The sequence below is a fragment of the Oncorhynchus kisutch genome, linkage group LG6, assembly GCF_002021735.2.
Source record: "Oncorhynchus kisutch isolate 150728-3 linkage group LG6, Okis_V2, whole genome shotgun sequence".
Taxonomy (NCBI): domain Eukaryota; kingdom Metazoa; phylum Chordata; class Actinopteri; order Salmoniformes; family Salmonidae; genus Oncorhynchus; species Oncorhynchus kisutch.
The window spans coordinates 47,008,257-47,021,656 of record NC_034179.2 but is presented as its reverse complement, the minus strand read 5'-3'; the positions used below and the strand labels follow the sequence as shown (position 1 = coordinate 47,021,656).

Here is a 13,400-nt window from a genome sequence, read left to right as displayed (position 1 = left end):
CAATTTCTCTCTCGTTTTTGTCCTCTTCTTCTTCCTTCGTTCCTTTCTTCAATGTCTGGTTGCTGAGTAACCGTCAGGTGTGGCTGAGTCTTTTTTACCTCTTCCTTTTCTCCCCATCTCTCCTCCTTTTCCTTCTATAGTACCTGTGGTTGCCGAGGGACGGTGTGTCTGTGCGACTTCCTCTCTGTGGCGTAGCTAACTCTCTGACTGTTGAGAGCCAACTGTTGCTGTCACAGAAAGGCTGTTGCTTCCCTTTCCTGCTTGCAACATTACACTCATACACTCCTACACTATAGACTCCCGTTGTACCATAAGGACAGGTTTTTTTGTGATGTGATTATGCATGTGATGATTAAAGGCTGGGCTCATATCCCAGTTTTGTGCCGAGGCTTCTCAGCTGGGTGATTCATGCCTTCTCTGACTAGCTTTAAATTAGCAGGCAGTATATATGCAGTGGGCTCCGGTCGGATTTGTGGGCGTGCTGTTGAGTCTCGGCAAGAGGGCTGTTTACATCCACACGCGAGCAGCCGGCCAAACAGCGAGGCTGGCAGGCTCCTGTTGTGTGTGTCTGTGTGCGTCTGCATGTGACACGTATGAGTTATTAGTATATGTGTGTGCACGAACGTGCGAGCTACTGTTGTGTGAGACGTGTGTGCATCTGCCTCAGTCAGGCCACTGTTGTCACCGGCCAAGGCAATGCACCTTATTTGACAAGTACATTTCTTTATTTCTTCTGTCTTACAGTGAGTGGTTGTCGTGGCACCTACTGCTGGCATGCTCTAATAGCAAAACCCTTATAAGAGCACTGATCACCATTGACAACGTTAAACAGAAGTTTCCCTGTTGATGACTGTGCAGGGTGATGTGTAAGTGTCACCTAAGCATGTCACTCTTACAGCATTTTGCAATGGTCTCCAGATCAGTTTTCATTTTCTTCCAATTTCTCTCCAATGGGTGCCAATGGGCCTTTTCGACACTATAGTGAATACAGGTTAGTGTGACAGCAGGGCAGTCCACTAAAGGTTTAATCCATGCAAAGTGAAGTGCTCTGTTGGAACGCAGAGGTCTTAGGGCTGCCCTGCCTATCCTATAATCCTGCACCGGATTGGGGGATGGAATGGCAACGCCACAGAGTGGGTGGACTAGACCAGTTTTGACAGATGTTGAACTATGCCCTTGCGGATAGCGCAAAGCTCTCTTATGGAGAGGAGACAGGAACATGAAGTTGCACTCAACTTGAAAGTAGCCCTGATTTCACGTGGAATTAAGCCCTTCTTCAACTGTTATATAATGGCTTACATTGTCGAGGACAAAATATTTTGTACATTTACAGTATGGCGAAAACAACTAGGGCTAGTTGTATTTATAAGTGCAATAGTGAGTGTAGGTTCGATACAGACTATAAAGCAATGCCAGTTCCAAGTACCTTTGACAATGGACTAGATAGGCAACCAGTAGTATTGGTATGGTATGTGGTATTGCGGTTGAGATCATATGCTTTAGTCTGATGCTGTATTCATTTGGAACCATTAAATCTGTCTTGGACAGAATGGTAGAAACCTATCAGTGCTCCATTATGGCCAACAGTTGGATAGAGGTTATAAGCTATTGCTAATATTATATACCTCATCTGCTGCTGTACGAACCCGGAACAATTACATCTGACTGTCTTGGAAAGAATGGAGAAATGTATTAGCCTGTGTTACTACTTCACCCCGAGTGCACTGGGCCAGAACACTTGTGTTGAAGCAGACGTTTTCTAGCCACAATCCTCCTGGGCACCGTTTCACTGAGGAAGCATAAGGAAGCACACATTAGCAACATGAAGGAGCAAATTAATTGTAATCAAGCTGTGTGATATGTGCAGTACAAATAGGGCAATTAGAAAGACACATTTCCAGGAACATGTGATTGGCACAGAAACCCACAATGAAGGACTCATACGAGACGTCTTACAAGAAACTTGACTACCTCAGATAATCAAGGTAGGAGGTAGTTGAAATGCAGCAAGTGCATTTCTTTTGGCAAGATGTTGCCCTTGATGCTTTCTCACTTCAATATTTAACTAATGTCTCACCACCTTGACATACTGCTTATAAACTTAACGTCCTCTCACTGTCAACTGTGTTTGTGTAAATGTTTTTATGAACATAAGATTCTACAACTGAGACATAAACTGAATAAGTTCCTCAGACATGTGACTAACAGAAATGGAATAATGTGTCCCTGAACAAAGGAGGGGTCAACATCAAAAGTAACCAGCCACCAGCCACCAGCTGCATTAAGTACTGCAGTGCATCTCCTCCTCATGGATTGCACCAGATTTGCCAGTTCTTGCTGTGAGATGTTACCCCACTCTTCCACCAAGGCACCTGCAAGTTCCCGGACATTTCTGGGGAGAATGGCCCTAGCCCTCACCCTCCAATCCATCAGGTTGCAGACGTGCTCAATGGGATTGAGATCCGGGCTCTTCGCTGGCCATGGCAGAACACTGACATTCCTGTCTTGCAGGAAATCACGCACAGAACGAGCAGTATGGCTGGTGGCGTTGTCATGCTGGAGGGTCATGTCAGGATGAGCCTGCAGGAAGGGTACCACGTAAGGGAGGAGGATGTCTTCTCTGTAATGCACAGCGTTGATTGCCTGCAATGACAACAAGCTCAGTCCGATGATGCTGTGACACTCAACCCCAGACCATGACGGATCCGCCACCTACAAATCGATCCCGCTCCAGAGTACAGGCCTCGGTGTAACGCTCATTCCTTTGACGATAAACGCGAATCCAACCATCACCCCTGGTGAAATGAACCGCAACTCGTCAGTGAAGAGCACTTTTTGCCAGTCCTGTCTGGTCCAGCGACGGTGGGTTTGTGCCCGTAGGCGACGTTGTTGCCGGTGATGTCTGGTGAGGACCCGCCTTACAACAGGCCTACAAGCCCTCTGTCCAGCCTCTCTCAGCCTATTGCGGACCGTCTGAGCACTGATGGAGGGATTGTGTGTTCCTGGTGTAACTCGGGCAGTTGTTGTTGCCATCCTGTACCTGTCCCGCAGGTGTGATGTTCGGATGTACCGATCAGCTGTCCGTCCTGTCTCCCTGTAGCGGTGTCTTAGGCGTCTCACAGTATGGACATTGCAATTTATTACCCTGGCCACATCTGCAGTCCTCATGCCTCCATGCAGCATGCCTAAGGCACGTTCACACAGATGAGCAGGGACCCTGGGAATCTTTCTTTTGATATTTTTCAAAGTCATTAGAAAGGCCTCTTTAGTGTCCTAAGTTTTCATAACTGTGACTTAACAGTTAACAATTACTTAATTGCCTTCCGTCTGTAAGCTGTTAGTGTCTTAAAGACCATTCCACAGGTACATGTTCATTAATTGTTTATGGTTCATTGAACAAGCATGGGAAACAGTGTTTAAACCATTTACAATGAAGATCTGTGAAGTTATTTGGATTTTTACTAATTATCTTTGAAAGACAGGGTCCTGAAAAAGGGACATTTCTTTTTTTGCTGAGTTTATTATAGGTCAATTTCGATTTGAACAACCAACATCAAATTGGGAAGCCAAGGTAACAGACAGGCAACTGCAGTCATGCACTGACTATTGTCTATAATTAAAGTCCTCTGCAATGCTGTCAAAATCTTATATTGAATCATCTGGCATGTGCACACGGGAGCAACTCGCTGTTTCGGGAGCAACTCGCTTCCAGTATTGTGTCTAAAGACATCCAACATGCTTCCCAGCCGAAACAGTTCGGAAGTTTTAGTACGTTTTGGACTTCATTAAGTGGTTTTTCAGCTGGCTCACAAATACATTTCTCGAGGCCAGCCGAAGTTTGGGAGCCGACGTGTACGCCCCTTCGTCCATGATTGGTCAACTGTAGGGATTCTTTTTGCTCTGACATGCATTGTCAACTGTGGGAACTTATATAAACAGGTGTGTGCCTTTCCAATTGAAGGGATTATCCGTAGAACTCCGAGACAGGATTGTGTCGAGGCACAGATCTGGGGAAGGGTATCAAAAAATACCTGCAACATTGAAGGTCCCCAAGAACACAGTGGCCTCCATCATTCTTAAATAGAAGCAGATTGGAACCACCAAGACTCTTGCTAGAGCTGGTCACCTGGCCAAACTGAGCAATCGGGGGAGAAGGTTATTGATCAGGGAGGTGACCAAGAACCCGAAGTATACTCTGAAAGAGTTCCAGAGTTCCTCTGTGGAGATGGTAGAACCTTCCAGAAGGACAACCATCTCTGTAGCACTTCACCAATCAGGCCTTTATGGTAGAGAGGCCGGACGGAAGCCACTCCTCAGGAAAAGGCACATGACAGCCCACTTGCAGTTTGCCAAAAGGCACCTAAAAACTTTCAGACCATGAGAGATCAGATTCTCTGATTTAGATGAAACCAAGATTGAACTCTTTGGCCTGTCGTCTGGAGGAAACCTGGCACCATCTTTACGGTGAAGCGTGGTGGCGGCATCATGCTGTGGGGATGTTTTTCAGCAGCAAGGACTGAGAGACTAGTCAGGATCGAGGCAAAGATGAACAAAGCAAAGTACAGAGAGATCCTTGATGAAAACCTGCTCCAGAGCGCTCAGGACCGCAATCTTGGGTGAAGGTTTACCTTACAAAAGGACAATGACCCTATGCACACAGACAAGACAAAGCAGGAGTGGTTTTGGGACTCTCTGAATGCCCTTGCCCAGCCCAGACTTGAACCTGATTGAACATCTCTGGAGAGACCTGAAAATAGCTATATATAATATGCTAAATGCCAGTCGTGTTTGACAAATATAATGTACAATCATTAATATTAATGTCTAAAGGCTTGATTTTGTCAAAATACTCGAGGCACTATTTGTTCAGATAGGAGACAAAAGACCAGTGCCTGATGCTCACTGCGACATCACCCACCTTAACATTTGAGCGAAGGCATTGAGCATTTTGATACCATTTAACTAAGTTATTTTATTTTTTCAAACCTGGACATTTAAAAAAATATACATTTGACATTATTTCAAAGTAGTATAGTCAAATTCCGACCATAGGAATGTTCAGGGAATTCTTTTATTAACGCCATTGAAACCAGTAGGCAATTTTTCTCATATCAACTTCCTTTAGTTGTCTAGCAGCCAAAGACACACTCCTAGTCATATTGGCAACCCATGCTCTTTCAACATTTAAAAAATGATTTTCCTTTCTGTCACATCACACCTCTAGCATTTTGTAGTGTGCTTTTGAGTACATTTTTTCCCGCTAATTGCATTTTGGAAAATGTGCAGCCTACTGCTGTGTGCATTGATGCGCTTATAATGTGAAGAAATAATAGTTTGTCAACATTAAGTTAATCGTAGATGATTCTTTTTTACATTTAGCAGATGCTCTTATCCAGAGCGACTTACAGGAACAATTAAGTGTTAAGTGCCTTGCTCAAGGGCACGTCAGCAGATTTTTCTCCTAGTCAGCTCAGGGATTCGAACCAGCACCCTTTCGCTTACTGGCCCAACGCTCTTAAACACTTTGCTACTTGCATCAGCCTCATTGCTTTTTTTCTTTTCTTTTCATGTACAATAGTTCTATGAATTTGGGATCTATCCTCCCACAACTTTCTGTCCCAAAGTCTGTTTGGAAGATATTCCTCGCACAGAACGACAAGCTGACCAATAGAATATGTCAACTGTTATACTATGGAGGATAGTAGAAGGACATAGGCAAGTGCTCTTGCTTTTCGTTAATCATCTATTTGGCTGAGGAAAAGTACGTCTGGACGGTTCTTCTAACATCTTCAATGTGCACCCCAGAATTGACGCGCGCTGTTCTATCCCCGATGTCTCTTTCTTCACTTGTATTTTGGATCTGCCAGGCCTGTGATAAGGAGGCGACCAGAGCCATGTGAGTGAAAGATGCTTAAGCACGGCGATTGGCCGCAGGGAGAAGGTAATTATAATTATTATATTCAGCCCAAGGACACGACGGCCACTTTGGCCGCAAGGCATGGATTATTTTTTTGGAGCATTACAGTCACACAAGCGGGCATTGAAGGTGTACTGCCCGGTTAAATTAGGGAAATTTGAGGCCTGCGCCCTGTTAAGTTGTGCTTGAGAGCATTTTTTTACTCTAAATTGTTAAGAGTGAGAAGTAGAGGTCATTGTTGGAATAGTTTGTGAGTGGGCAACATATATTATCATCTTAAATTTACATGGTGAATTATTTCAGCAAATAAACTTTTAAATTAACTATTTTCTCCAATGTGGACAGTTTGTTACTACTGTACCTTACCAGGTTGCATTTTCACCCCATGAAATTGAGTGGAATTACACCACCTTTTTACCCCAGATTGCTGATTTTAGTATAAAGGTTTACAGTCATCACGATGACATAAGATTGATTGCTTAGAATAGATCAATATATTTGGTATATTTGGTTTTGTACCATTGATTTTGTTATGAACCGGCATCAGTATGACTCTATAAAAGTCGCAGGCCACACACCAATATACGGATTTGACAGTCAAACTAAAACTTAAATAACATCCAACCTTTGTCACTGTTAATATTCTATGCCATGTTGTGATTTGTTGAAGTTAACTTATAGAAAAAGTAGTTTGTTCCCTTTTACATGATGGCAGCCTTCCGAAATCAACATCCGACATTCTAAATTATAGATAAAAGCCTTCTACAAGTTCTCATCTAACAACCATGTGTAGGTTATTCCAAATTTCCGTGTTGGCTTTGAATAGTGTTAGTTTAAACAGCGCTACACCCAAATGTTTGCCCTCCCCCCCCTACTATTTATTTCAGTGGAAGTGATTAACAAAAATGTGTTGCATTACACTTACCAATTTGGCGACCCACTTCAAAATGCAACACTTCTGTCTGTAGCTGTCTTCCGGAAATTGATGTACACATTTTTCCCAGATTCCGTGTGTTTTCTGGGCATTGTAAATGTTTTTACAGGACGTACAACCTTAGATCTCCCTTTGTGCGTAATTGATTTCAACATGATCATTTATGAGTGATTGACAAAACAGTGTAACGTAAACTCACTCACTTTTGTACATTGCCTTGGTCCGTACAATGAACCTTATTTTTAATGCCCCAAAAACGTAATACTTCCAGATCAACTGTAATGTCAATACGATTGTAAAGCACAATTTCTTCCCTTTCCAACAGAATCAATTACATGACCCCCACGCTGCCCGTTTCTGCATAATTCAACAAGGCAATGAGCTCCGTCGGGTCTTTAAAAAAATGGTGGGTGGGGAAGCGAAACAAATGCGTGATAGTGAGAAGGAGAGATGTTGTGTGGGAAAATTGCTTTTTTTCACTCGATCTGTCTCACTTATCACATTATCACCTCTCAAATGTAAATAATACACTATAAAGAGTTTATATAATGTGTCATTACATACCTATTTGAAGGTGTGTGTCGAATTTGAATCGTGTTTTTAGGGCGGTGCTAAAGTGATCTTAGAAGTAAACAGCGGCTTTGAGAATGAGGATCGCATGCAATGATGACGCAAAAAAATGACTAGGTATCCCCACCTTACCCCCGTCACTGTCCATTTCTTGGAGAGAGATTGTAAGACAGAAATAGTTGCTTATGCGTGCTGTACGTTACGACATGACACGTCACGATGTAACGGAGGGTCAGTTTTTTCAACTTTTCTCCAATACTATAGAGCCATTACCATGTCGATCAACACTTGAATAGAAACGTAGTTCACACCCCAGATTTTGAAGTCAACACAGTCGCTACAGTCCCATTAGTTTTCTTTGTAGGAATGTTGCGGTTGCGCACATTCGTACGGAGTGCGGTGAGTTTACGTTAGCGTTTCTCTTTCTGTTTTGGTGACCCCCGTATCAAAATGCGCATTTTGAAATGTAGCTGTCTCTTTTCAGCAGGTTGTCCTCTATCCAGTGATGTAAAAATATCTCCGGTTTTAACAGCACATTCCACCCATGTGCAGTTTAAAAAAGAAAATACAAGTAATATGATTGCTATTGTCGCACATGTATGTGTAGAGAGTACTGTGTAGAGAGTACATTTATGTTTAGGTTTTCAATATATCATATAACTGTATGCATAATGTTCATGCAATTTATAACTGTGTTTAGATATTGGGCTATTTATCAAAATGTCTTGTCAACAGGAAGCACTAACATCATCATTTTCAACTTACATTTTACGAATATAAGTTGAACTTTCAACATTAATTTACAATTGTTTTATACATAATCAGGTAACAACTGTTGAATAAGTCAAAAAATTGTGATTTGATGTATTTTGATGATATACCAGAAATCACCAAAACTGGTTGGCCTACAATAATACTGCACGTCTCTGGTTCTTGTCCTGTGTTTGGTAAGGACTGCACCACACCATGGTAGGAATGGAATCGGACCGAGACCACACATTTAGGGGCGAACCACGGTGTGTTGTTTAGTGCGCTCCCGTGTGCAGATAGTATTCACACCAGTCCAAACTAACATAACTGAGGGGGAAAACATGCCAGAGTTCGGAAAAAACTCTCCAAACCAATTAGTTGTGAAAGACCCGTAAGAGAACACATTTTAGAATAGATTAACACAGTAGAACAGCATCAGCATGATTTAGCTAGTGTTTGTAGCTATTGAAGCTATCCATGTGGATTGCAGTGAGTGAGAGGCCAAAGGAAGGAGGGTAGTATATCCCTATAGGGTTAAGACCGGGAATGGAAATGTTCATTACAGAACTGTACAGTATTTATGCAAATGATGGATGAGCCATGCTGTACACTAATGCAATTTCCTCCTTAAGGCATAGCTGGGGAAGTTATTGGGAGGTGAGATGGTAAATTAAGATCGTCAAGACTTGCTTATTGTTATAGCCAGATAAGAAGTAGATCAACATACAGATGTAGACTGAACTGTTCATCTAAGAATCGATGTAAAAAAGTAATAAATTAAAGGAAAAACCATAGACTAGGATTTGCTTAGACCAGTGTCTTATGTGAGATCTCTCTGGCATGGGAAGAGGGGTTTAAGTGTCTGCCGCTTGTTTGTGACTTCAGCACTGCAATCCATCCTAAATTGGGCTGATGCATCTCGGGAGACTCAATCTAATATTTGTGTTGTCTCCCCCCTGATGGTGGCAACCTTCTCCCCAGGCACCCAATCATCCAGGGAGATCTCTCTCTGTTACTCTATCCCTCCCTCTCGATCTATCGCCGCTATATACAGTGGGGCAAAAAAGTATTTAGTCAGCCACAAATTGTGCAAGTTCTCCCACTTAAAAACATGAGAGAGGCCTGTAATTTTCATCATAGGTACACTTCAACTATGACAGACAAAATTAGGAAAAAAATCCAGAAAATCACATTGTAGGTTTTTTTATGAATTTATTTGCAAATTATGGCTGTTTTGGAGCAGTGGCTTCTTCCTTGCTGAGCGGCCTTTCAGGTTATGTCAATATAGGACTCGTTTTACTGTGGGTATAGATACTTTTGTACCTGTTTCCTCCGGCATCTTCACATAGTCCTCTGCTGTTGTTCTGGGATTGATTTGCACTTTTCGCACAAAGTACGTTCATCTCTAGGAGACAGAACGCATCTCCTTCCTGAGCGGTATGACGGTTGTGTGGTCCCATGTTGTTTATACTTGCGTACTTTTGTTTGTACCATTGAACGTGGTACCTTCAGCATTTGGAAATTGTTCTCAAGGATGAACCAGCCTGGTGGAGGTCTACAATTTTTTTTTCTCTGAGGTCTTGGCTGGTCTTTTGATTTTCCCATGATGTCAAGCAGAGGCACTGAGTTTGAAGGTAGGCCTTGAAATACATCCACAGGTACACCTCCAATTGACTTAAATGATGTCAATTAGCCTATCAGAAACATCTAAAGCCATGACATCATTTTCAAGAATTTTCCAAGCTGTTTAAAGGCACAGTCACCTTAGTGTTTGTAAACTTCTGACCCACTGGAATTGTGATACAGTGAATTAATTATAAGTTAAATAATCTGTCTGTAAACAATTGTTGGAAAAATTACTTTAACAAGAAATTTGTGGAGTGGTTGAAAAATTAGTTTTAATGACTCCAACCTAAGTGTATGTAAACTTCCGACTTCAACTGTACATTAAGATATGGGGGGTGGGGGCGTTAACATTTTGACTCAACCTAGAATTTAATTGAAAATGATAAGTGCATCACACACATCCCCTCCACCCACCACCCCTTTCCGTTTCCCCACTGTTTTTACTCTGTTTATTTAGAACCGAACGGACAACTAGGAAAAGCTCAAACCAAGTTTATTCACCCACTGGGTCAATCAGCTGCAAAGATTTGTGACCACAAATACATAGACCAGTGTCTTGACTTTAAGATGGCACTGACAGAGATGGTCACCTCACTTCAGGTCCTTTGGAAACTATGCAGTTATTAGTTGTATTAATGTATTATTTCTTACATTGTTTCAAGTGTTATTACATACAGAGAGCAGAAAAAGGAGCCAGCAGGAGAAATTGAGATAAAGAAAGGATGGAGGACAGAATAAAAGGTGTTTGAGAGAAAAGGAGATACAAACTAAGGTAGTAAGGATGGGAGAGCAAGAGAGGAAGGGTGAGAAAGCAAGAGACAGTGATGGAGAGAAAGGGGAAGGGATGGCATGGCAAAATCTCATTCGCTTTGCCAAAACCATTTAAGTTCTTATCCAAGCCTCTTCAGAATTTAGCCCTGCCTTCATAATGCACCATATGCACTCAGTCTTTTCAATCAATGTAGTAGTGTGTACAAAGAGCCATGTCACTTCCCGGGCCCAGTACAATAGGGTAGTGGTTCCCAAACTGTGGGTTGGGAGCCACTTGTGGTTTACGGTAGAGTTCCAGGTGGGACGCAGGATTACATTTTTTGTGATTTTGTGATTTTTTATACATTTTCGTAATGGAAAAACACTTTCAGTGTAAACTTAAACAACTAAAACCAAATAGAATGTGTGTAGAAAAGATAATGGACCAATATTTTTTTATAATAGCCTTGAATCTTTGAGAACTTCAGAGGCAATCAGTCCCCCATTGTTTTTATGTTTTTTTTGTGTAGCAACACAGCATTAGCCATGTCAAAATTAGAAGAATTGCAGGACATTTGATACAATCGGCATCATTTTCTCTCTGCCCCATGGAAAAAATGTATAGAATTGCAGAAACATTTTGCTTTAAATGGCAACATTTTAATTAAGCTCCACGACAAAATGTGTAGTATTGCTGGAAATTAGCTATAAAAAGACAAAATATTCTCTCCACGGCCAAGATTTTATTATTTTAACTTATTCTTTAGCCTGTATGTTTTTTCACTGCATGTTTTTCGCGACTGAAAATACATCAATTGGTGGGTCACGAAGCAAAACATTTTGGGAAACCCTGCTACAGGGAGCAGTCTCAGGTGAGAGAGTAATTTGAGCAGCCAGGGACATACAGTAAAATCCTATTAGGACTCTAATCTGCCAGCTGTCATCTGATAATGACTGACTTAGGAGTTCAGTGTTCTCCTACCATGGTCACCCTCTGGCTAACAATAACTAGCCCGAGTCCAGACTAACCACATTACAGAGCTATTATTTGTTTACTCTGTCCATGGAGTTCATGTATTTGTTTATGAGCACCTCCTGTGCAACGTTTTACTAGCAACGGATACTAGCAAGTCTTTTCCCTCCCTCCGCCACAATGGCCATTGAAACGCCGCTACCCCCCACAAAATGGACCCATTTGCCATTTGGGGGTGTCGGCAGTGGGGCCCCGGATATTATAGTTTTGTGTTTGCGTTTCTGTGTTTACATGGACATGTTGGCTAGTGTGTGTTTTGAGTGCGTGGTTTGTTCACGGCGTGCAAGTGTGTCACAGCTCCATCGGTCCAGTTTGTAAAATGCTAATGTCCACATTCACACACCACAGTGGGGGACGAGTGTTTATGTGGCACAAGTGAAGAGCAGATGTTGATGCAGTTTACCTCACACTAAGAATTTGTGCAATCGATATTATGAGTTTTAGCCATGACAAGACTATGGAACATTTTCTGTGTTGCTCTTCGATTTTTTAGTATCTATGGTAGCTGAGAAAATGCTCTTTATGGATGAGTATTATTTCTTCTCTTGCTGGTTGATATCATATATTTCTTTTTTTATTATTTATATCTACTTTGCATCTAACCTTTTTAATGCCGCATAGTAATATTTTGATTTAATATTTTTAATTGAACCTTTATTTAACTAGGCAAGTCAGTTAAGGACAAATTCTTATTTACAATGACGGCCTACCGGGCAACAGTGGGTTTAACTGCCTTGTTCAGGGGCAGAACGACAGATTTTTATCTTGTCAGCTCAGGGATTCGATCCAGCAATCTTTTGGTTACTGGCCCAACGCTTTAACCACTAGGCTACCTGCCGCACAAGATAAATGAATTAATAAAAGTTAGGAAGCTAGTTCCAGTAAAAAAATAACAATAAAAACAATCTTATACAATACATTGACTTTTGCTATTTTAGAGCACCAAACCGAAAACACTTAATAGGCAGGGAGAAAGTTGTGCATTTTGAGAACAACGCCAGGGATGGTGGAGCCAACCAGACTCTTTTGCGAGTAGCCATATTTAGACAATCTCTCAGGAAGTTTCGTACGAATATTCCTACTTTTCTTGCTCTTTGGAAAGTAATAAATGTGTCACATGATCTGTCACATGATCTCAGTATATATACACCTGTTCTGAAAGGCCCCAGAGTCAGCAACACCACTAAGCAAGGGGCACCACCAAGCAAGCAGCACTATGAAGACCAAGGAGCTCTCCAAACAGGTCAGGGACAAAGTTGTAGAGAAGTACAGATCAAGGTTGAGTTATAAAAAAATATCAGAAACTTTGAACATCCCACGGAGCACCATTTAAATCAACATTTTTTTTTTTGAAAAAATATGGCACCACAACAAACCTGCCAAGAGAGGGCCGCCCACCAAAACTCACGGACCAGGCGCGGAGGGCATTAATCAGAGAGCCAACAAAGAGACCCAAGATAACCCTGAAGGAGCTGCAAAACTCCAACCCCATAGGACCAGTTTAAGCCGTACACTCCACAGAGCTGGGCTTTACGGAAGAGTGGCCAGAAATAAATAAGCAAACATGTTTGGTGTTCGCCAAAAGGCATGCGGCAGACTCCCCAAACATATGAAGAAGGTACTCTGGTCAGATGAGACTAAAATTGAACATTTGGCGCAAACCCAACACAAAATAGGAAAAATCCCAAGGGGGGTGAATACTTTTGCAAGGCACTGTAGGTCCACCCACTTGGCAGCCAGGCCCACCCTAGGAAGGTGTTCTTAATTGTACACTCAGTGTATAGGGTGAAAGTAGAGCACAATATAGGGTTCCAATTGGG

At 42.0% G+C, this 13,400-nt stretch overlaps 1 protein-coding gene across 6 annotated transcripts in view; it reads left to right on the top strand.

The window, feature by feature from the left end:
• LOC109892925 (double C2-like domain-containing protein beta) overlaps positions 1–13,400 on the top strand; it is a 303,986-nt gene that overhangs the window by 175,730 nt on the left and 114,856 nt on the right. The gene's annotated exons all lie outside the window — the stretch shown is intronic.